The 21,663-nt window shown below is 35.8% G+C and overlaps 1 protein-coding gene across 4 annotated transcripts in view; it reads left to right on the top strand.

Annotated features, from left to right (window-relative positions):
- Nucleotides 1-21,663, top strand: part of KCNK2 (potassium two pore domain channel subfamily K member 2) — a 166,205-nt gene that overhangs the window by 104,901 nt on the left and 39,641 nt on the right. The gene's annotated exons all lie outside the window — the stretch shown is intronic.

The raw sequence follows: 21,663 nt of genomic DNA, 5'->3' as shown, positions 1-21,663 counted from the left end.
CATGTATTCCCCAAAGCTAGTTTGCATTATGACCAATTTCCCTGTGTACTGACTTTGGCTGTTCAAAAAGATATCTTGTTATCTGTTTTGTGCAACTGTATATACAGAAATGACCATTAGAAATTTGACTCATGAAATTTTGGAAAGTTTGAAATTTAAATCTTGATTTTGAAATTTTTTATAGTTTAGAAGTTAACTTTTGATTTTATATTGAAGGGTCCAGAAGTACTTTGAGTGTGACAAAGTAGTGTTTTATTATGATTTCTTTGTTTTTTGCTTCTGGGTCTTAGCCAACTTTACTAATTTTTTTCAGAGGACAACAAATCTGTAAGACCTGCAACTATAGCACCCACTGTCTTCCTTTAATTATCCCTCCATTTCATTATCTGGCATTCATACACCAAGAGATATCAGTGTCAAAATCTTTGATTGATACAACAAGCATGATTCTTTAAACATACACCCAAAAGAAACAGAATAAGATAGGAAATGATAATATTAATTTCTCTCTACAAACAAATATTTTCTTTGAAACACATGAAGCCATATAATTTCTTATTAATACCGAAGATGCCTATGGTAATTAGGAGCGTAAGTTATCCAACATTTCTCTTCATGGATATCCTATTTCTCAACTAGTAATTCATATATTCAGTTTGTGTATATTAATCTATATCTTAGTTATACCATAAAACCAAAAACATTATTATAAACAAATCAGCAAGACAATATGCTTGACATTCTAGTTTAAATCATGTGAAAAGTACTGCTTTGAATAGGATTTCAACTGATTTGCCCCAGTCTTAGTTAGGCTCATTTTGTGTGTGTGTGTGTGTGTGTGTGTGTGTGTGTGTGTGTGTGTGTGTGTGTGTGTGTGTGTGACAGAGACAGGGAGAGAATGAGGTAGGGGAGGGAGAGAATTATGGTTATTTTTACTTCAGTGTACTTTTAAGGGTCTTGAGATGCTAAGGGGAACAAAGGAAATTGTAACTAGGAAATATTCTGTATAACATACTTAAAAAGGGAACTTCTCAAACTTCCAGCCATAAACTGGCATTGAAATGCATTTTAAAAGCACACAGACCAATTTTTTTTTTAAGTAAAATAGAATTGAACAGAGCACATCGCTGTTAGATAATTTAAAAAGTGTTGTTTTGTGGAAATATATATATATTTCCACCCACATATATACAATAAATATATATGATATACATATGTGCATATATATACTAATATTATTATGGATCACAGTCCAAAGTTAGAAAGTGACCAAGGCATATATAGAACAAGGGGAAATTTTATCTTTATGCCATTGATACAATATATTTGATTAAAGTTTAAAAACTTGTATTGTTAAAAACCAGTGCTTTTTTGATAGGATTAGCTCGTACAAAGCACTAGCACATTTTTTCCAGAGTAGTGAGATAATATCTGTCTGCTTGGACTGCCATAGCAAAATACCACAGACTGGGTGACTTAAACAACAGGAATTTATTTTCTCACAATTCAGGAAGCTGGAAGTACCAGATTAAGGCACTGGTTTCTGATGAGGTCTCTCTCTTTGGCTTGTAAAATGGTGCCGTTTTGCTGTGTCTTCACAGGGCCTTGTATCTGCACATGTGCCTGGAGAGAGGGGGGGGCTCTAGGCCCTTCCTCTTATAGGGACACCAGTCATATTGGATTAGGGCTTGACCCTTATGACCTCATTTAACCTTAATTATCTCCTTAAAGGCTCTATCTCCAAAAAAAGTCATAATTGGGATTAGGGCTTCAACATATGACTTGTTGGAGGACCCAATTCAGGCTATAATAGAATCCTTTCAAAAATTTAAATTTCTACATTAACTGGCTTATTTAATATGAAAAACAAGTTTGTTTACCTACTTATGAGTGATCTTCGTGATTCTTAGCCAAATGTGATATGTATCATTGTGTTTTCAACACTGAAAAGTAGAAAGCTGTTCTTTTTTCCTAACATAAGTCTTTCGGCTTCTCCTTATCCCTTTTTTTTTTTTAAAATCTTTATCGGACTATAATTGCTTTACAAAGGTGTGTTAGTTTCTGCTGTATAACAAAGTGAATCAGCTATACGTATGCATATATCCCCATATACCCTTCCTCTTGCATCTCACTCCCACCCTCCCTATCCCACCCCTCTAGGTGGCCACAAAGCACGGAGCTGATCTCCCTGTGCTATGCGGCTGCTTCCTACTAGCTATCTATTTTATATTTTGTAGTGTATATAAGTACATGCCACTATCTCACTTCGTCGCAGCTTACCCTTCCCGTGTCCTCAGGTCTGTTCTCTACGTCGGCATCTTTATTCTGGTCCTGCCCCTAGGTTATTCAGAACCATTTTTTTTTTTTATTTTAGATTCCATATATATGTATTAGAATATGGTATTTATTTTTCCCTTTCTGACTTACTTCTCTCTGTATGACAGTCTCTAGGTCCATCCACCTCACTACAAATAACTCAAATTTGTTTCTTTTTATGGCTGAGTAATATTCTGTTGTATATATGTGCCACATTTTCGTTATCAATTCATCTGTCGATGGACACTTAGTTTGCTTCCATGTCCTGACTATTGTAAATAGAGCTGCAATAAACATTGTGATAATTGTCTCTTTTTGAATTATGGTTTTCTAAGGGTATATGCCCAGTAGTGGGATTGCTGGGTCATATGGTACTTCTATTTTTAGTTCTTTAAGGAACCGCCATACTGTTCTCCATAGTGGCTGTATCAGTTTACATTCCCACCAACAGTGCAAGAGGGTTGCCTTTTCTCCACACCCTCTCCAGCATTTTTTGTTTGTACATTTTTTGATGATGGCCATTCTGACTGGTGTGAGGTGATACCTCATTGTAGTTTTGATTTGCATTTCTCTAATAATTAGTAATGTTGAGTATCCTTTCATGTGTTTTTTGGCAATCTTTATATCTTCTTTGGAGAAAAGTCTATTTAGGTCTTCTGCCCATTTTTGGATTGGGTTGTTGTTTTGATATTAAGCTGCATGAGCTGCTTGTGAATTTTGGAGATTAATCTTTTGTCAGTTGCTTCATTTGCAAATATTTTCTCCCATTCTGAGGGTTGTCTTTTCATCTTTTTTATGGTTTGCTTTGCTGTGCAAAAGCTTTTAAGTTTCATTAGGTCCCATTTGTTTCTTTTTGTTTTTATTTCCATTTCTGTAGGAGGTGGGTCAAAAAGGATCTTGCTGTGATTTATGTCATGGAGGGTTCTGCCTATGTTTTCCTCTAAGTGTTTTATACTGTCCGGCCTTACATTTAGGTCTCTAATCCATTTTGAGTTTATTTTTGTGTATGGTGTTAGGGAGTGTTCTAATTTCATTCTTTTACATGTAGCTGTCTAGTTTTCCCAGCTCCACTTATTGAAGAGGCTGTCTTTTCTCCACTGTATATTCTTGCCTCCTTTATCAAAGATAAGGTGACCATATGTGCATGGGTTTATCTTTGGGCTTTCTATCCTGTTCCATTGATCTATATTTCTGTTTTTGTGCCAGTACCATACTGTCCTGATTACTGTAGCTTTGTAGTAGAGTCTGAAATCAGGGAGCCTGATTCCTCCAGCTCCATTTTTTTTCTTGAAATTGCTTTGGTTATTCGGGGTCTTTTGTGTTTCCATACAAACTGTGAAATATTTTGTTCTAGTTCTGTGAAAAATTCCATTGGTAGTTTGATAGGCATTGCACTGAATCTGTAGATTGTTTTGGGTGGTACAGTCATTTTCACAATGTTGAGTCTTCCAATCCTAGAACATGGTATATCTCCCCATCTGTTTGTATCATCTTTAATTTCTTTCATCATTGTCTTATACTTTTCTGCATACAGGTCTTCTGTCTCCTTAGGTAGGTTTATTCCTAGGTATTTTATTCTTTTTGTTGCAGTGGTAAATGAGAGTGTTTCCTTATTTTCTCTTTCCGATTTTTCATCATTAGTGCATAGGAATGCAAGAGATTTCTGTGCATTAATTATGTATCCTGCTCCTTTACCAAATTCATTGATTAACTCTAGTAGTTTTCTGATAGCATCTTTAGGATTCTCTATGTATAGTATCATGTTATCTGCAAACAGTGACAGCTTTACTTCTTCTTTTCCAATTTGTATTCCTTTTATTTCTTTTTCTACTCTGATTGCTGTTGCTAAAACTTCCAAAACTATTTTGAATAATAGTGGTGAGAGTGGACACCCTTGTCTTGTTCCTGATCTTAGAGGAAATGGTTTCAGTTTTTCACCATTGAGAACGATGTTGGCTGTGGTTTTGTCATATATGGCCTTTATTATGTTGAGGTATGTTGCCTCTATGTCTACTTTCTGGAGGGTTTTTCCATAAATGGGTGTTGAATTTTGTCAAAAGTTTTTTCTGCATCTATTGAGATGATCATATGGTTTTTCTCCTTCATTTGTTAATATTGTTTTTCACATTGATTGATTTGCATATATTTATGAATCCTTGCCTTCCTGGGATAAACCCCACTTGATCATGGTGTATGATCATTTTAATGTGCTGTTGGATTCTGTTTGCTAGTATTTTGTTGAGGATTTTTGCATCTATGTTCACCAGTGATATTGGCCTGTAGTTTTCTTTGTCTGTGACATCTTTGTCTGGGTTTGGTGTCAGGGTGATGGTGGCCTCATAGAATGAGTTTGGGAGTGTTCCTCCCTCTGCTATCTTTTGGAAGAGTTTGAGAAGGATAGGTGTTAGCTCTTCTCTAAATGTATGATAGAATTCGCCTGTGAAACCATCTGGTCCTGGGCTTCTGTGTGTTGGAAGATTTTTATTCACAGTCTTAATTTCATTGCTTGTGATTGGTCAGTTTATATTTTCTCTTTTTTCCTGCTTCAGTCTCGGAAGGTTGTGCTTTTCTAAAAATTTGTCAATTTCTTCCAGATTGTCCATTTTATTGGCCTATAGTTGCTTGTAGTAATCTCTCATGATTCTTTGTATTTCTGCAGTGTCAGTTGTTACTTCTTTTGCATTTCTAATTCTGTTGATTTGAGTGTTCTCCCTTTTTTTCTTGATGAGTCTGGCTAATGGTTTATCAATTTTGTTTATCTTCTCAAAGAACCAGCTTTTAGTTTTATTGACCTTTGCTGTTTCCTTCATTTCTTTTTCATTTATTTCTGATCAGATCTTTATGATTCCTTTCCTTCTGCTAACTTTGTGGGTTTTTTAATTGTTCTTTCTCTAATTGCTTTAGGTGTATGTTTAGGTGGTTTATTTGAATTGTTTCTTCTTTCTTGAGGTAGGATTGTTTTGCTATAAACTTCCCTCTTAGAACTGCTTTTGCTGTGTTCCATAGGTTTTGGGTCGTCGTGTTTTCATTGTCATTTGTTTCTAGGTATTTTTTGATTTTCTCTTTGATTTCTTCAGTGGTCTCTTGGTTATTAAGTAGTATATTGTTTAGCCTCCATGTGTTTGTATTTCTTACAGATTGTTTCCTCTAATTGATATCTAGTCTCATAGCGTTGTGGTCAGAAAAGATACTTGATATGATTTCAATTTTCTTAAATTTACCAGGGCTTCATTTGTGACCCAGGATATGATCGATCCTGGAGAATGTTCCATGAGCACTTGAGAAGAAAGTGTGTTCTTTTGTTTTTGGATGGAATGCCCTATAAAAATAATTTAAGTCCATGTTGTTTAATGTATCATTTAAAGCTTGTGTTTCCTTATTTATTTTCATTGTGGATGATCTGTCCATTGGTGAAAGTGGGGTGTTAAAGTCCCCTACTATGATTGTGTTTCTGTCGATTTCCCCTTTTATGGCTGTTAGTATTTGCCTTATGTATTGAGGTGGTCCTATGTTGGGTGTATAAATATTTACAATTGTTATATCTTCTTCTCGGATTGATCCCTTGATCATTATGTAGTGTTCTTCTTTGTCTCTTGTAATAGTCTTTGTTTTAAAGTCTGTTTTGTCTGATATGAGAATTGCTACTACAGCTTTCTTTTGATTTCCATTTGCATGGAATACCTTTTTCCATCCCCTCACTTCCAGTCTGTATGTGTCCCTAGGTCTGAAGTGGCTCTCTTGTAGACAGCATATATACATGTCTTGTTTTCGTATCCATTCAGCCAGTCTTTGTCTTTTGGTTGGAGCATTAAATTCATTTCCACTTAAGGTAATTATCAATATGTATATTCCTATTACCATTTTCTTAATTGTTTTGGGTTTGTTATTGTAGGTCGTTTCCTTCTCTTGTGTTTTCTGCCTAGGGAGGTTCCTTTAGCATTTGTTGTAAAGCTGGTTTGGTGGTGCTGAATTCTCTTAGCTTTTGCTTGTCTGAAAGGTTTTAATTTCTTCATCGAATCTGAATGAGATCCTTGCCGGGTAGAGTAATCTTGGTTATAGGTTTTTCCCTTTCATCACTTTAAATATATCTTGCCACTCCCTTTTGGCTTGCAGAGCTTCTGCTGAAGGATCTGCTGTTAACCTTATGGGGATTCCCTTGTATGTTATTTGTTGTTTTTCCCTTGCTTCTTTTAATATTTTTTCCTTGTATTTAATTTTTGATAGCTTGATTAATATGTGCCTTGGCATGTTTCTCTTTGGATTTATCCTGTATGGGTCTCTCTGTGCTTCCTGGAGTTGATTGACCTTTTCCTTTCCCATATTTGAGGAGTTTTCAACTATAATCTCTTCAGATACTTTCTCAGTTCCTTTCTTTTTCTCTTCTTCTTCTGGGACCCCTATAATTCGAATGTTGGTGCATTTAATGTTGTCCCAGAGGTCTCTAAGACTCTCTTCAATTCTTTTCATTCTTTTTTCTTTATTCTGCTCTACAGTAGTTAATTCCACTATTTTATCTTCCAGGTCACTTATCGGTTCTTCTGCCTCAATTATTCTGCTATTGATTCCTTCTAGAGAATTCTAAATTTCATTTATTGTGTTGTTCATCATTGTTTATTTGCTCTTTAGTTCTTCTAGGTCCTTGTTAAATGTGTCTTGTATTTTCTCCATTCTATTTCCAAGATTTTGGATCATCTTTACTCTCATTACTCTGATTTCTTTTTCAGGTAGACTGCCTATTTCCTCTTCATTTGTTAGGTCTGGTGGGTTTTTACCTAGTTCCTTCATCTGCTGTGTGTTTCTCTGTCTTCTCATGTTGCTTAACTTACTGTGTTTGGGGTCTCCTTTTTGCAGGCTACAGGTTTGTAGTTCCCATTGTTTTTGCTGTCTGCCCCCAGTGCCTAAGGTTGGTTTAGTGGGTTGTGTGGCTTCCTGGTCAGTGGGACTGGTGCCTTTGTTCTGGTGGATGATGCTGGATCTTGTCTTTCCGGTGGGCAGGACTGCGTCATGTGGTGTGTGTTGGCGTGTCTGTGACCTTATTATGATTTTAGGCAGCCTCTCTGCTAATGGATGGGTTGTGTTCCTGTCTTGCTACTTGTTTGGTATAGGGTGTCCAGCACTGTAGCTTGCTGGTCGTTGAGTGGAGCTGCGTCTTAGCGTTGAGATGGAGATCTCTGGGAGAGCTTTTGCCATTTGAAATTACTTGGAGCTGGGAGGTCTCTGGTGGACCGATGTCCTGAACTTGGCTCTCCCACCTCTGACACACAGGCTTCACACCCGGCTGGAACACTAAGACCCTGTCAGCCACATGGCTTTCTCTTGTGTGTCATAGTCCAGAGGAAGATGCTGTGACAGTAGATGTCATTATGGTGTTCCAGTTCCCCTCTGCTGAGTCAAGTGCAGTGAGAAAGAGGAAAATCCATAGCATCCATGGTGTCGCTGGCAAAGCCCCCGGGCTCCCTGGGAAAAATACAATGTAATCTAGGTGATAAGGTCTACCTTCTTTTGTGCTTAGTCTAGTTTCACTTGTCTGTAGAAGCCGTGTGCAGAAGTCTTGCACCTAACATGTTGGATTAGCGTTCCCAGCATAGAAATGCTGTGTTGGACACTTTGGCAGCTGTATCCTCCCTAGCCTTTTGTGTGACATGTACTTTCTGGTGACTGCATCTGGGGAAAGCTCATGTGAGTAAAGGCTCTGAGCAAGTTTATGGGAACCCTCTGGAGCTGCAGCTACTCCGGACAGTTGAGCCAGTTACAATGGAATTGTGATGTTGAGCAGATGTGTATTTTCTAATTTATAATGCAATTAAGGGAAATGACAAAATTGGGTCACAAATTCGACAGAGAACATGAAGAAAGAAAGGGAAAGACAATTTATAATTTATCTATAGATTAATAGGGCCAACATTTTTATAAATGAAATTCTACTAACATTTCTACAGCAGTGGGAAAAATATTATTTGATAATTTTAGTCTTGAAATAACTTACTAAAGGAAATAATTCAATAGAAACCAACTAAATACATTCTAGTTGTCATCTTTACACACATGAACCATGGTGGGTGACTGTTCACAATATATTCCTTACCTTTTGTACCCAAACCATTCCAGATACTCCAACTTTTAAAAATTACCTGAATGTTCAGAAGCAGCAAGAATATTTCTAGTTCTCAATTCCATAAAAATGCTAAATTTTTTGATAACTTGGAATTCTCACTATTAAAAGTGTAACTAGTACAAACTATAAAAAATACAAAATAATATATAGTATCAAATTTCCAAGTGATGATACAAAAATACAAGATTTCCCCCAATGAAAAGATCCTGGCTAAGAGTAAGCTCCAGTCTGACATAGTTTTTCAAAAACTAATCTTCTTAAATGATATTGGTTAAGTGTAAACATAGAGCTCTAATCACATGTGGCCTTATTTCTGTTTTTCATGTTAAAGTCTATTCTGTTTCTAATGAAGACTAATGTCAATGAAAATATTATGTTTTGGAGTAAGAAGAATAGTTTTTGATGAACATGCTGAAATAAAACATGTTGATATAGCTAATCTATCTGAAATATTTGAAAGGAAAGGGTTAGTTGGAGCAACACTGCATAGTTTCAGAAGTGTCACATATAATTAGAGTTGATCTGCATCCCTCAGGGAAAAGAATAATGACCTCAATAATTTTTCCATGGAGACATATGAGCTTCTGTAAAAGCATTTATTTGTTTCATTATTTTTTAAGCTCTAATGGAGAATAACACATGTTCAATATTAAGAATTTATATGACTAATTATCTTTTTCTATGAAGCTATGTACGCTCTTCTGAGGAAATGATGTTTCCATTTAGAAAATAAATATTATTTATGTATTCTAAATAATACAAAAATACTGATATCTGAGGCTGGTAGAATAAAAATAAGATGTGACCACAGAATTCAGAAAGTAAATTCATAAGCAAGCAGGGAGTAGTTCATCCTTACTAGGTATAGACACAGTTCATTTTGCTATTGTTGACATTCCTTGAGTTTGAAAGACCTGTGATTTCTACATAGTTCTTTTATCAATGTACATGTACCACAGTGTTTGGGATGTTCCTGTCCATATGTGAGACAAACACTACCTCAGCCCCTACATCAACATCCCAGTGTTCTCAGGCCATGTGGCACTAGAGCTGACCACAATGAGTGGATAACCAAGCATCACTTCTTTACCAATCTAATTTCTTTAGCCTCTGAAGGTATTCATGCAAGTGGAGATGCTCACTTTAGTAAGTTGGCCTTACATCATATTAAGAAAACTCCCTTTGATTGGGAAGCTCTAGTGCCTAGAAATCTTGAAAGATTGCCCCTGTAACTTGTATTTGGCCCCAGCATTGTGCAGGGACCTGAGAATATGGAGATACATAGTTTTCTCCTGCTGATGACCTGGTGAGAGCAATTGTTCTTCTCTGAACTTCATTCAGGGTGGTAATTCCTTCCCTTTAATGAAAAGAGCTGGGACTTAATGGCTCTTTTTCTTGTCTGGAGATGGGGCATTAAAGAACAGTTGCAGCTGAGCCCTGGAAAGGTTACAGTAGAGTACATTATCATTATTTCTTATGGGAGAAGTACTTTTAATATGAAAGGATTTATATGCCCTTTGAAACAGTTTAGCCTTTATTCTGAAAACCTCAGGGAGCCATTGAAGAATTTGTAAGAAGTGGAATGAAATATCTTGTCAACAGTGAGGAAGATGGATTAGAAACAAAGCCTGATGCTGGGAAATCAGTTGGGAGAGATTATTGCAGGAATCCAGGTAATACAGAATGAAGTCTATGGTGGCAGTGGGCTAGAGATGAAAGAACGGATTTCAAAATGATTTGGGGCATAGTAGAGATAGGTAACCCTTTAGCCATGGGCAATAAAGAAAGAGAAAGAGAGGATGACATGATTCTAGCTTTGGATGGGATTACAAAACACAGGAGAATGAGAGATTCTGAGTTGAGAGGAGGAATGAGAATGTCATTTTGGACATACTGTGATCGAGGGCTGTGTTGGATATCCAGGTGGCTAATTCAAGTGTAGATAATTGGGTATGCAAGCCTGGAATGTAGGAAGGATGGAGCTGGAGAGAGAGTGGCAGGGTGGGGGCTGCTCATCACAACATACCTGACAGTGGAAGTTGTGAGTATAGATGAATTCACCTAGTGAAGATTTGTAAAGTAAGCCAACAATAAAGCTAACAATGGAACCCAGAGTAACACATTTAAGGGGGTGCACATAGAGACTGTAAAGGACTGGAAAGCAAATAATATAGTCAAAGAAACTGATTCATGGAAGGGCAAAGATGTTGAGGTTTTTAAGAGAGGATGGTCCAAATTATCGATAAACAAGATGAAAAGACAACCCTCAGAACAGGAGAAAATATTTGCAAATGAAGCAACTGACATAGGATTAATTTCCATAATATACAAACAGCTCATGCAGCTCAATATCAAAAAAACAGACAACCCAATCAAAAGACGGGCAGAAGACCTAAATAGACATTTCTCCAAAGAAGACATACAGATGACCAACAAACACATGAAAAGATGCTCAACATCACTTATTATTAGAGAAATGCAAATCAAAACTACAATGAGGTATTACGTCACACTGGTCAGAATGGCCATCACCAAAAAATCTACAAATAATAAATGCTGGAGAGGGTGTGGAGAAAAGGGAACCCTCATGCACTGTTGGTAGGAATGTAAACTGATACAGCCACTATGGAGAACAGTATTGAGGTTCCTTAAAAAACTAAAAATAGAAGTGCCATATGACCTAGCAATCCCACTACTGGGCATATACCTAGAGAAAACTATAATCCCAAAAGACACATGCACCCCAATGTTCACTGCAGCACTATTTACAATAGCCAAGACATGGAAGCGACCTAAATGTCCTTCAGCAGAGAAATGGATAAAGAAGATGTGGTACCTATATACAATGGAATATTACTCAGCCATAAAAAGGAACAAAATTGGGTCATTTGTAGAGATGTGGATGGACCTAGAGAGTGTCATAAAGAGTGAAGTAAGTCAGAAAGAGAAAAACAAATATCATATATTAATGCATATATGTAGAATCTAGAAAAACGGTACAGATGATCTTATTTGCAAAGCAGAAATATAGACACAGACGTAGAGAACAAATGTATGGATACCAAGGGGGAAGGGATGGGTGGGAGGAATTGGGAGATAGGGATTGATATATATACACTATTGATACTGTGTATAAAACAGACAACTAATGAGAACATGCCGTATAGCACAGGGAACTCTACCTAATGCACTGTGGTGACCTAAATGGGAAGGAAATCCAAAAAAGAGGGGATATATGTATTTGTATAGCTGATGCATTTTGCTGTACACTAGAAACTAACGCACCATTGTAAAGTAACTATATTCCAATAAAAATTAATTTAAAAAACTCAAATGAAAATAATAAATTCAATAATAAAATTTTCTATGGCTGTTCAATAGAACCTATAAAGAAATAAATCTGTTTTTTTGAAAGGTAAAAAATAAAACCAAATGATGGATCAGACTGGCTAAAGACAACGGGGAAGAAAAGGAATCCAAGGAAAGATTGATACACTAACATAAAATAGATAAATAAATTAACTAGAATTCTCTATAAGGTTGTGCTCTAAGGGTGCCACTCCTGTAGCAAAAAATGTAAATATTGCCCCCTGGAATTGAGCAATACACTGGGTATATCCTAAGATAGTTCTTCGGGCACATCAAGCACAATTCCAAAGGGTAGTAGTCACAGAATATTTTATGAAAATGGGACTCTTGGAGCATAAGTAATAAAAAAACAAACAAACAAACAAAAACCTGTATGAATAGTGTCCCTGGAGATTGAGCAGTGTGCAGCCCCGATCCTGGGTGCAGCTGGGCATGCATACATGGTAAATATGGACAGTGGTGGCATGGGAGGTGAGCTGTGGAATGACAGTGTCAGATGGCAGGAAAAGGAAAGCTGATCTCACGGAGGCCAGTTAGGAGACTATTTACTGTCTAATTCACTCCTAAATCATTCATTTATTCATTCATGAAAAAAAGATTTACTAAGGACTATCTGATGAGCACTATATTAGGTTCTGGGAGTAACTTTCCATCTGTGGGAGTTTGAGGCTGATCTCTTTATTGGGAAGACTCCATAGGTGGTGCATTTCCTTATTGATCTTTATAATGTTTGTTTTACTTTTCTTCTTCTAGAGATGGAAAAAGGAATTTTGAAAAAGGAGGCACTTAGTCTTTGATTAATTCTCAAAATAGCCTACTTTTACTTTTTTTCTTTTGTCTTCCTCCTTCCCTTCTTCTCTCCTTTCCTTCCTTTAATCCTCAGACAGCCTATCCGACTTTGTAGTTGTTGCTTTGATTTTTAACATATTTGGGGGAGGGCTGGTATATTTTTGTTTTCCTCTGTTAAGACACTAAAGTAGTTATGAGTGGCTGAAGTTGGACTATGGGCACAATAAACAATGATCATAAGACTTCTCAGGTTTTTTTTTTTAATGCATATAACTCTTCTTTGATTAAAGGGTAGGAATAGAATAAAATAGAAGCAGTATCACAATGTGTTGTTAAAATAAGGCATATTTAAAGGGCCCTTGTTTTCTGTCCCATGGGGAAGGTGGTGTCCCTCGCTATTGCTTTGGGGAAAAGATCAGAGCAGACTTCGAGCTTTGTCTGCTGGTTTATATTTCACTTTGCCTAGTAGTGCCAAGGAGAAAAGAAGTTCCTTCTCTTTTTTAGTCCCACCCTCAGCTCAGCAAGTTATTACCTATTTAGTAAATAGGCAATTGGAAAGGAGAAGAAAAGAACGAATAACAATATGACTTAAATTATGCTTTGAGACAGTAGTAACTCTCACACAACGGCGTATGTCTAGTTTCTAAATCAATTTTATGGACAGTCATTTCTGTAGAACCCAGACCCCAAATTGTGTCTCTGTATCATCTCAGTATTGTGTTGCATACCGTGAACCTTTGTGAGTCTTAATGTTAGGAAGTTCTTGGAAGGCAAAATATATGTTAAAACCAAAACAGGGTTTGAGAGTGGTGAAAATGGAAATACTTTGCTTCTAGAATATGCTTTATTTCTTTTTTAAATCTTAAATGAGATAAAGTGTTCAGCTGTCAAATAAGAATTGCTAATAAGGAAACTGAAACACAGGGAGGTAAGGTGACTTACTTAAGGTTATACAGCTAGTACATGATAGAAACAGTAGTCAATCCAGATGGCTTGACTGCATGGCCCCGCCTTTTTGTTAAACTAATTTTTTCCTATGCTGCCTCCCAAGTACTCAAGAGTTGGTTATGTATTTTTGTTACTTTTCTTTTTTTCTCATTATTTTATATGTAGGTAATAGCAACACATTAGAAATAAGTACCCAATTCTGATGCTTCTGTTACTACAAAGAACAGATACCCATCTGTAGCTACAAAGAAGAGCTTTGTAAATTTAGTTTGGTCACTGGTTGTGTTATGGTATAGATCAGTGAAATCTTGAAATCTAAAGTTCTGACATTCTTTTAAATGAGTGGAAATGATTTGTATCATTTCTAAAAAGTTCATGGGCTTTGGAACCCTTAAAACTGAGATTTAATTCTATCTTAACTATTTACTAGCTCTGCAGACTTCGCCAAAATACCTCATCTCTGAGTTGCCACTTTCTTATAAAGTAAGATTTAACCTCCTTTATGAGGCTGCTGTAAAGATTCAGTGGGTAGTGTGGGATGTGGCTAAATGCTTACTGAATGCTTGTACTTTTTTTCCTCATGGGTTTTCAGAAGGAATTAGTATCAAAGTATTGTCCCAAATCAAATGACCTGTAAAGTTCTAAGATTATCATCTATGTCATCATATATTGTTCTATATAGAATATAAAATGCTGTGCATGCTTATATGTCTAAACATCTTATATGGTTGAAATGATAAACACAAAAGAAAAGATAAACAAGAAAACATTAAGATTATGTACATTGCTAGAATTTGATCATAAACCCAGGGTCCAAAATAGCCTAGGAAAAAAAGTGGGTTCAAGGATTTCAAGTATGTTGAATGTTCTATGGATTTGAAAACTAGTTTTTGCATTAAATGTTCCTTTAATATACCTAGATCACTGTTATCTTAATTCCTCTCTTGATTTAGAGCCACAGATTTTCTGGTGTCCTGATGTGTGGACTGAGGTAGAATCCACCTTTATTTTTCCTTTTATTAAACTGAGAGTGAGTAGCTCAACTGTTACATTAAAAAATAAAACATGAAGGAATATTCCTCTTTTTCTGTTTTAGATTTTAGATTGAACTCTCACTATTTCTGTAACTTCTTTTTGCTTCAGGTATTTCACAGAATGTCATCTGGTAATGGAAATTCAGAGTACGTTTTTCTATTCATTTGTACACAATAGGAAAATAACTTAAGATAATAGTTTTTGCCTCAAAGCACTTTATAAGTAATTTAGTTTCTATAGCTAGAGAGCACATTATGGGGATTTAATGCATCAAGATATAATATTATCTATTTCTTTTGACTGTTTTGATAATGTCATCTGTTCTGAGAATTTGTGTTAGGAAAAGTGACCGCCATGAACTTGGCTTTCAAAATTGTTTTCGGGCTTTCTTCATCAAACCAAAGTGTTGTGCTCGCCTGTATTCAGGGCTAAAATCAATCACATTTTACAAAAAAATCAAACCTGTGTTTTCTGAAAACACAAGCAAGTGTGTTTCAAAGATGAATCGACACAATTTTACAAATTTCCTCTGTAGATGGCTTTCTGAAAGAATATTAGTTTGTGGTCAGTCAGAGTTGAGAGTAGGTAGAACACTTTGAATTCAATCAGGGATTATTTAATCATCTTTAGCAACAAAATATGGTGAATTGTTCAATGTTTAGTGGATGGCACCCTAATTTTAGTACGGGAATTTCATCTTCCTGCCTCAGTCTTGATTTGAACCAAAAGAATGGTTTCCAATTAATGATATGTGTGCGTATGTGCGTAATACAGATACACAAAATCTCCTGTTTCTGAACAAGGAAGAACCCCTGTTTTTCCTCCAGTAAAAGAGTTAGTCATCAGTGCTATTCATTTATTACACAAATATTATACATTATTCATTATACACATATTTTCATTTGTCTCTCCATCCAGACATATGGTAGGATTGCACTTTCTCTTTCCCTTGTGGGTGGTGAGCCATAGGAATAGTTCTGGCCAACAGTTGTGGGCAGAATGGGAAGATTTAATTGCACCTGTGAACCCCTCAAGTGCTTACTTGCCTCTGGCTCAGTGACCATAAAGAGCACGGTGCTGTGTCAGCCTGGGTCCCTGAGTAACCACAATGAGCAGAGCCTGCTGCTGACGTGTCATAGGCATTCAGCATGAGTGAGGCATTAACCTTTGCTGCTTTAAGCCACTGATATTAAGGAGCTGTTTGTTCTAGGTTTTAACCTCCTCTGTCCTGACTAATCCAGTAAAATACACTTGCTCTAACTTGAGGAAAGAGTTAAAGTAACAATAATAATTTAGAAGATTTAAATGTTATGTGCCATACACGTATTTGGTGAGTTTTGTATTAGTTTCTAAATCTCAGATAGGATTAGATTTATTATCTGCATTTATATTATTTAAGATATATTATCTGTATTTATCTTATTTAAGACTCGCTAATGGTTTTATTAAAATACAAGCATCAAGGTAAGAGTTGAAGTAAAATAGAGCAACCTGCTTTTTAAAGAAAGTATAGATGGGCTTTAAATTGTCCAGAGACCAAATATTCCTGTTCCTATAAAAAAGCACTCTCTCCGCTCATTCGGGATTATATACCCATTCAAAAGTGGGTTCAATGATATTAAATCTGTTGTATATGTAAACTTTCTGAAATAAAGAAATTTGAACTGATGTTAAGTTTCATAAAACCAATGCATAATAACCAGAGTAATCACAGATATAAAAGAGCAGGGTCTCCTTATATAATATTAATTTTGCAATTTATTAGGTTGAACTGTATGAAATTGTTGACATTCAACTAGTTTTGACCTTAAGAATTACAATTTCATATGGCTGAACCTAATAGTCTAATATTCAACTATATTTACAAACCAGTTTCTACAAATAATAATTTTCAGATTATAATCTATCATTAGATTATGACCTGTGCATTATGCAAAATCATATATGGCTAGACATTTCTGGTATACTTTCTTTATTCAGTACTTGGCTAAAACTTTTCCAAATTCTGTTTTATTATGTATAGGCTATAGACTGATTATCTCATCTCAACTCGAAGACAGACTAATTTGTTGTACTTGCACGTTACACAAATCTACCCCTGTCTTTTGTCACTCCAAACTGTAGCTCTGGATTTCCCTCTTCTTTTCTCACCCGGCCATGTCATAACTGCGGAAGCTCTCACTGGGTCTACTTAACTGCATTCATAGTTATAGACTCCTCAATTTATTTCACATAAGGCAGCTAATATGAGGCTGAAACAATTTATAAAACTTTGAGGAAAGCTTGAGGATAACTTAAAGGAATTACAGAGCAGAAAAGGGAAAAATTTACGCTTGGGCAATTAGACAATATTGCTCATAGAATTCATTGGTCATCTTCTCAAAGGGTCCCCTCTTGGTGATCCTACTCCTCAACCCTTGGCTCTGTAGCATATTGCTGGGGTCTGCTTATCACTCTAGACCTGTTCATTCCATTGGGTGTTCCTTTATCCTGAGTACAGGGACCAAACCAGCAGAAGACAAGTTGACACAATAATAATACAATATATGCTATATACATATAGATGTATAGATGTATAGGTATATAGACATATACATGCACACACACAATATATGCAAATATACTCTCCCACAAATGGAGATGGCTGTTTAAATTCTTAAACGAAATACTGGATATCTCAGTCTAAAGCAACTCCATTTGGATTGCCTCTTCAGGTAAGGTTGTTCTTAGTAACTGTGGATATGTACTTGACTTACATTTCTGTGATTGAACAAACAAAACAAACAGACATGGTCACCAAAACAGTCATGTTTATAATGAAGGGGGTCCCACTACAAGGATAAACTCTAGCTCCAGAATATCAGGCTGCACATGATCTCTGAAATGTCTGTTTTTTCACCTTTAGAATTAAAACAAAACAAAACAAAAAGCTTCTCATATCTTATAGCTGTTTATCACTACTATACCTAGTTGTTAATAACCACTCTGGTTTTACTGTTTCATAATCTCTCCGTATCAACAAGCACTTGGTTTTCTTTCTAGGTAGAAAATCAATCATGTTGGGAAATCTTACTATACAAAGCAATTTATTTCCAAAATTGGAAGCTATGTGTATAAATATGACGACTTTTTCACGGTCTTTCTCATAATTGCCATGACTTGGAATATATTGATGGCCCCTTCAGTTTCCTGGTGCTTATTTGTGAGAAGCTAAAACATTTCTATTAGTGAGGGTATTTTTATGTTATCCAGTGCTTTATATATACACTATGTTCTATATTCATCTTTGAATATAGAATGAATATTCTATATTCATCTTTATACAAAAATATATGGATACTATATATATTATATATTCATCTTTACTCCAATTTGTGCCATTTCTACCATGCTTTCAGAACCTGCTGGACAGATTTTGCCTAAATATAAGTTCAGTTTAAGGACTACTGTTTTGCGTTCCATATGCATTTCCAAAGGAGCAATAAAGTCTGCAAGGACGTATATAAGCAGGGCAGGATAAAAATTACTTTCCTATTTTGAAGCCACATGAACAGCAACATGCAAACTTTGTCATAAAGGTGAAGTCATCAAAAGTCAGTAGATTCTGAGTAGAGGAGAAATAAGGATTTCACTGAGGTGTGCTTCTAATATACAGGTTGGGGACTGTTACGCCACCCCACAAAAGATGCGTAGCACAAGTGGCTTCGTTCCACAAGGACTCATTGACTGGTTTGTTCATCAAACATGCTTTGATTGTCCATGGTGTGGGTATTGGGGATAGAGGCATAAAAAAGAGATAGCATTTGCCCTCAAGGAGAAATTTCCAGGTACATGGGGGTATATAACTACTAATAATTACTCCAGGGTAGGAACTATGATAGAGATATAAAAAAGATGCTTTGTGTTCAATGGTGTACAGAAATAGAATTACTAAATCTAGTTGGGTGAATTGGAGAAAATTACATAAAGAAGGTGATATCCTTGGCCTCTCTTTCTTTCCCATTTTACATTCAGTCCTATGGGATTGATCTGAAAACATCCAGACTCAAACCACTTCTCACTTTCTCATCATCCTTTCCTGGGCCATCATTAGCTCATACCTGGATTATTCCAAAAGTCTCCTAACCAGTCTCCCTGCTTCCACCTTTGCTCTCTGTAAAGTTTATTCTCAACCAAGATGCCAGAGTAATCCTTTGAAACAAGTCGTATCGTAATTTCTCTGCTTAGAAGTTTCCCAGTGTCTCCCCATTGTTCTCAGAGTAAAAATTAAAGTCTGTAAAGTAGCAGAAAAGGTTCTATATGATCTAGTCCCTGTTATCCTGACCTCTTCTCTTACTATTCCTCCCCACACTAGGCACACCCGTTCCAGTGCCTTTGCACTGATCGATCATTCCCTGTATCAGGAATACTCTTTTGCAGGGTATCTATCTGCCTGACTCACTTCCTAATATCTTCTACTCTTTTGTAAAAAAAACCAATTTTAATTTTTAATAATGAAAATGATTTGCCATTTCAGAAACAACTTTAGGGGAGAAAACTCTTCTCTATAAAAACGAACTCATCAAATTTATAAATAGTATAAGTTTTTACTTCAGTTTAAAATGCTCCCCTGCAGTTCTACCCCTCCATTCAACATCTTTCCTGTACCATCACATATTGAAGAGAAACAGTATTATAGCAGAGCTTGACAGTTTAATTTAACCATAAGAATTTGTACAATGATTTACAAAAAATCTTTGGCCTTAGTGGCTTTCCTTCTTTTACATTAAAAGTGCTGCTGCAGTAACCCGTGTGGAAGAGAACATCCTCATCACCTGCCATTTTGTCAATGAGGCCACATCTGAGCATCCTATTTAAAGCTGAAACCCCTCTCACCCCAGCTGTCTTGATTCTCCTTGCCCTGCTCTAGTTTTTCATCATATCTGCCAACTTCTAACGTTCTGTGTGGTTTATTCATTGATCGTTTCATTGTTTATTGCCTATTTCTCTTTCCAGAAGGTATTCATAGGGAATGGAGTTTTGCTATTTTACTCTATCGAAATGAAGTAAAACAGCCCTTGGCATATAATAGACACTCAATAAATGCTTGCTGAGCTGAATGAATGAAAAAGTGTAGAGATAAAATGATTCAGAATTCAGAGGAAGGGGTATAATTTGGAATTTGGAAAAATTTGGAGAGATCTAAAATAACATAGGGAGTTACTTTTTCATGCTTATTTTCAGTTTTGGCATATCTTGTACTTCTTCAGTGATAAAAGAGGAAAGAAAGGGCTAGTTTACCTCTCTGTCAAATCAGAGAGATGATTTTAATTTTGTTCATTTTTTTAACATTTTCAGTAGAACTCAAGGGTACTTACTTTGGTGGCTTTTATTCATTCTATTATTGCTTACAGAAACAAAATAAATTATAATTAATATTTAAGAGATGACTAATTTCATAATGAAATAGCTTGGCATTTAAGCTGGTTAGAATTGTCCATAGGCTAAAACAATTCATGTTTCAAGTAAAAAAAACTTGAGTCATTCCTGTAAGACATAGTACGAAATTTGATACCATCAAGCTAGAAGCAAATTCGAAAGTTAGTCTCTTGTTGCAACCAAATGTCAGGAAAATTTCATTTTTATTTCTGATGTGCTGATTTCTTGACAATTTTAATATTTCTGTTGTTTGCTTTGTTTTATTTTAAAAATAAAATACCTTGTTCTTATTATTCCTTGCTATGTTAAAGAGTATCCCCCCACACCCCATGTGAAATATTGTTTGTGGCAGCTGATACTATTTTAAGCATTAAGAATATTTTTCAGAAGGTTTTAATGCTTTTAAACTTTCTAGGCTCTGTAAAATTGCACACTTTCTAATTTGAAGGGCATTTATTTGATTTGAAAAGTAGAATGTTTGCATGAGAGAAGAAAAATGCAGGCAGGAAGGTTGACTTGTATATAACTGACCTGTTTCTAAAGAACAGTACACATAATAATAGTATTGGGTAAAGTAAAGAAGGGGGTTTAGAGAAGTTGTTTTCTTAATGTGAAATTAAATCAGTATGAAATTCCAAATGAATAGTCAGTATTTTTCCAAGATCTCCAATTAGAAAATATAGTTACCTCCAACACAGAATGCTGAATAATCTGCTGCTTGTTTTTTTAATTAGAGATCTTTTGCTCAGAAATGCTGATTTCACAATAGTTGTTAATTTCAAATAGTACAGGTTTTCTTCTCCCTCTGGCACTTAGCAGGAGTGTCCTTTATTGGGAATGGTGTGTCTGAGATTCAGTTAGATCTCCTTGCAAATTCTCAATGAGCAGTTTAGGGAAAGAAATTGTACTATCTCCCCTCCCCTTGACCAATTTACATACTAAAGATCCTCAGAACATTTAGCACTTAAATGCTAAATTAGATCATCTATATTTGTGCTACATTAATGACAATATATAAAATAAAGTCTCTATGCTTTTCATAATTTGAGGGGGAAATATATGGGAGTGCTTATGCTTGGCTGGAAGAAAAGTATTCCTGGCTTGAGATGTCGTATAGCCTATCAAAAGTGAAAATATTTTATATAGTCTTATATCCAAGATAGACAAAAGTTTTGTTTTCCTACATTTGACCAATGGGAAAGCTCACATGCTTCATGGAGTTCTTTTTTTTTTTTTTGATGTGGGCCGTTTTTAAAGTCTTTATTGAATTTGTGACAATATTGCTTCTGTTTTGGTTTTTTGGCTGCGAGGTATTTGGGATCTTAACTCCCCGACCAGGGATCGAACCCGCACCCCCGTATTGGAAGGCCAAGTCTTAACCACTGGACCGCCAGGGAAGTCCCCATTCATGGAGTTCTTTTCATGTAGTGGAGGGAGATGCCATCATCCATGTTTTATTGAAGGAGGCTTAATGAAATGAAATATGAACAAGCTAGAACACTCTTTATTTTAAATAAGCAGATTCAAGCTTATAAAAAAGTTCTCCCCAATTTTACAATCATCTTAAGGTATAGAATTATTAGAAATGATGGCTATTTTTAAATAGTAATACACTAAAGCTGGATCTCATAAAGCAGTTCTTCCTTAAAATAAACAGAAGTGTTAGGAATATA

Source organism: Kogia breviceps, chromosome 1, assembly GCF_026419965.1.
Source record: "Kogia breviceps isolate mKogBre1 chromosome 1, mKogBre1 haplotype 1, whole genome shotgun sequence".
Lineage (NCBI taxonomy): Eukaryota > Metazoa > Chordata > Mammalia > Artiodactyla > Physeteridae > Kogia > Kogia breviceps.
This window is presented reverse-complemented; position numbering and strand designations above follow the sequence as displayed.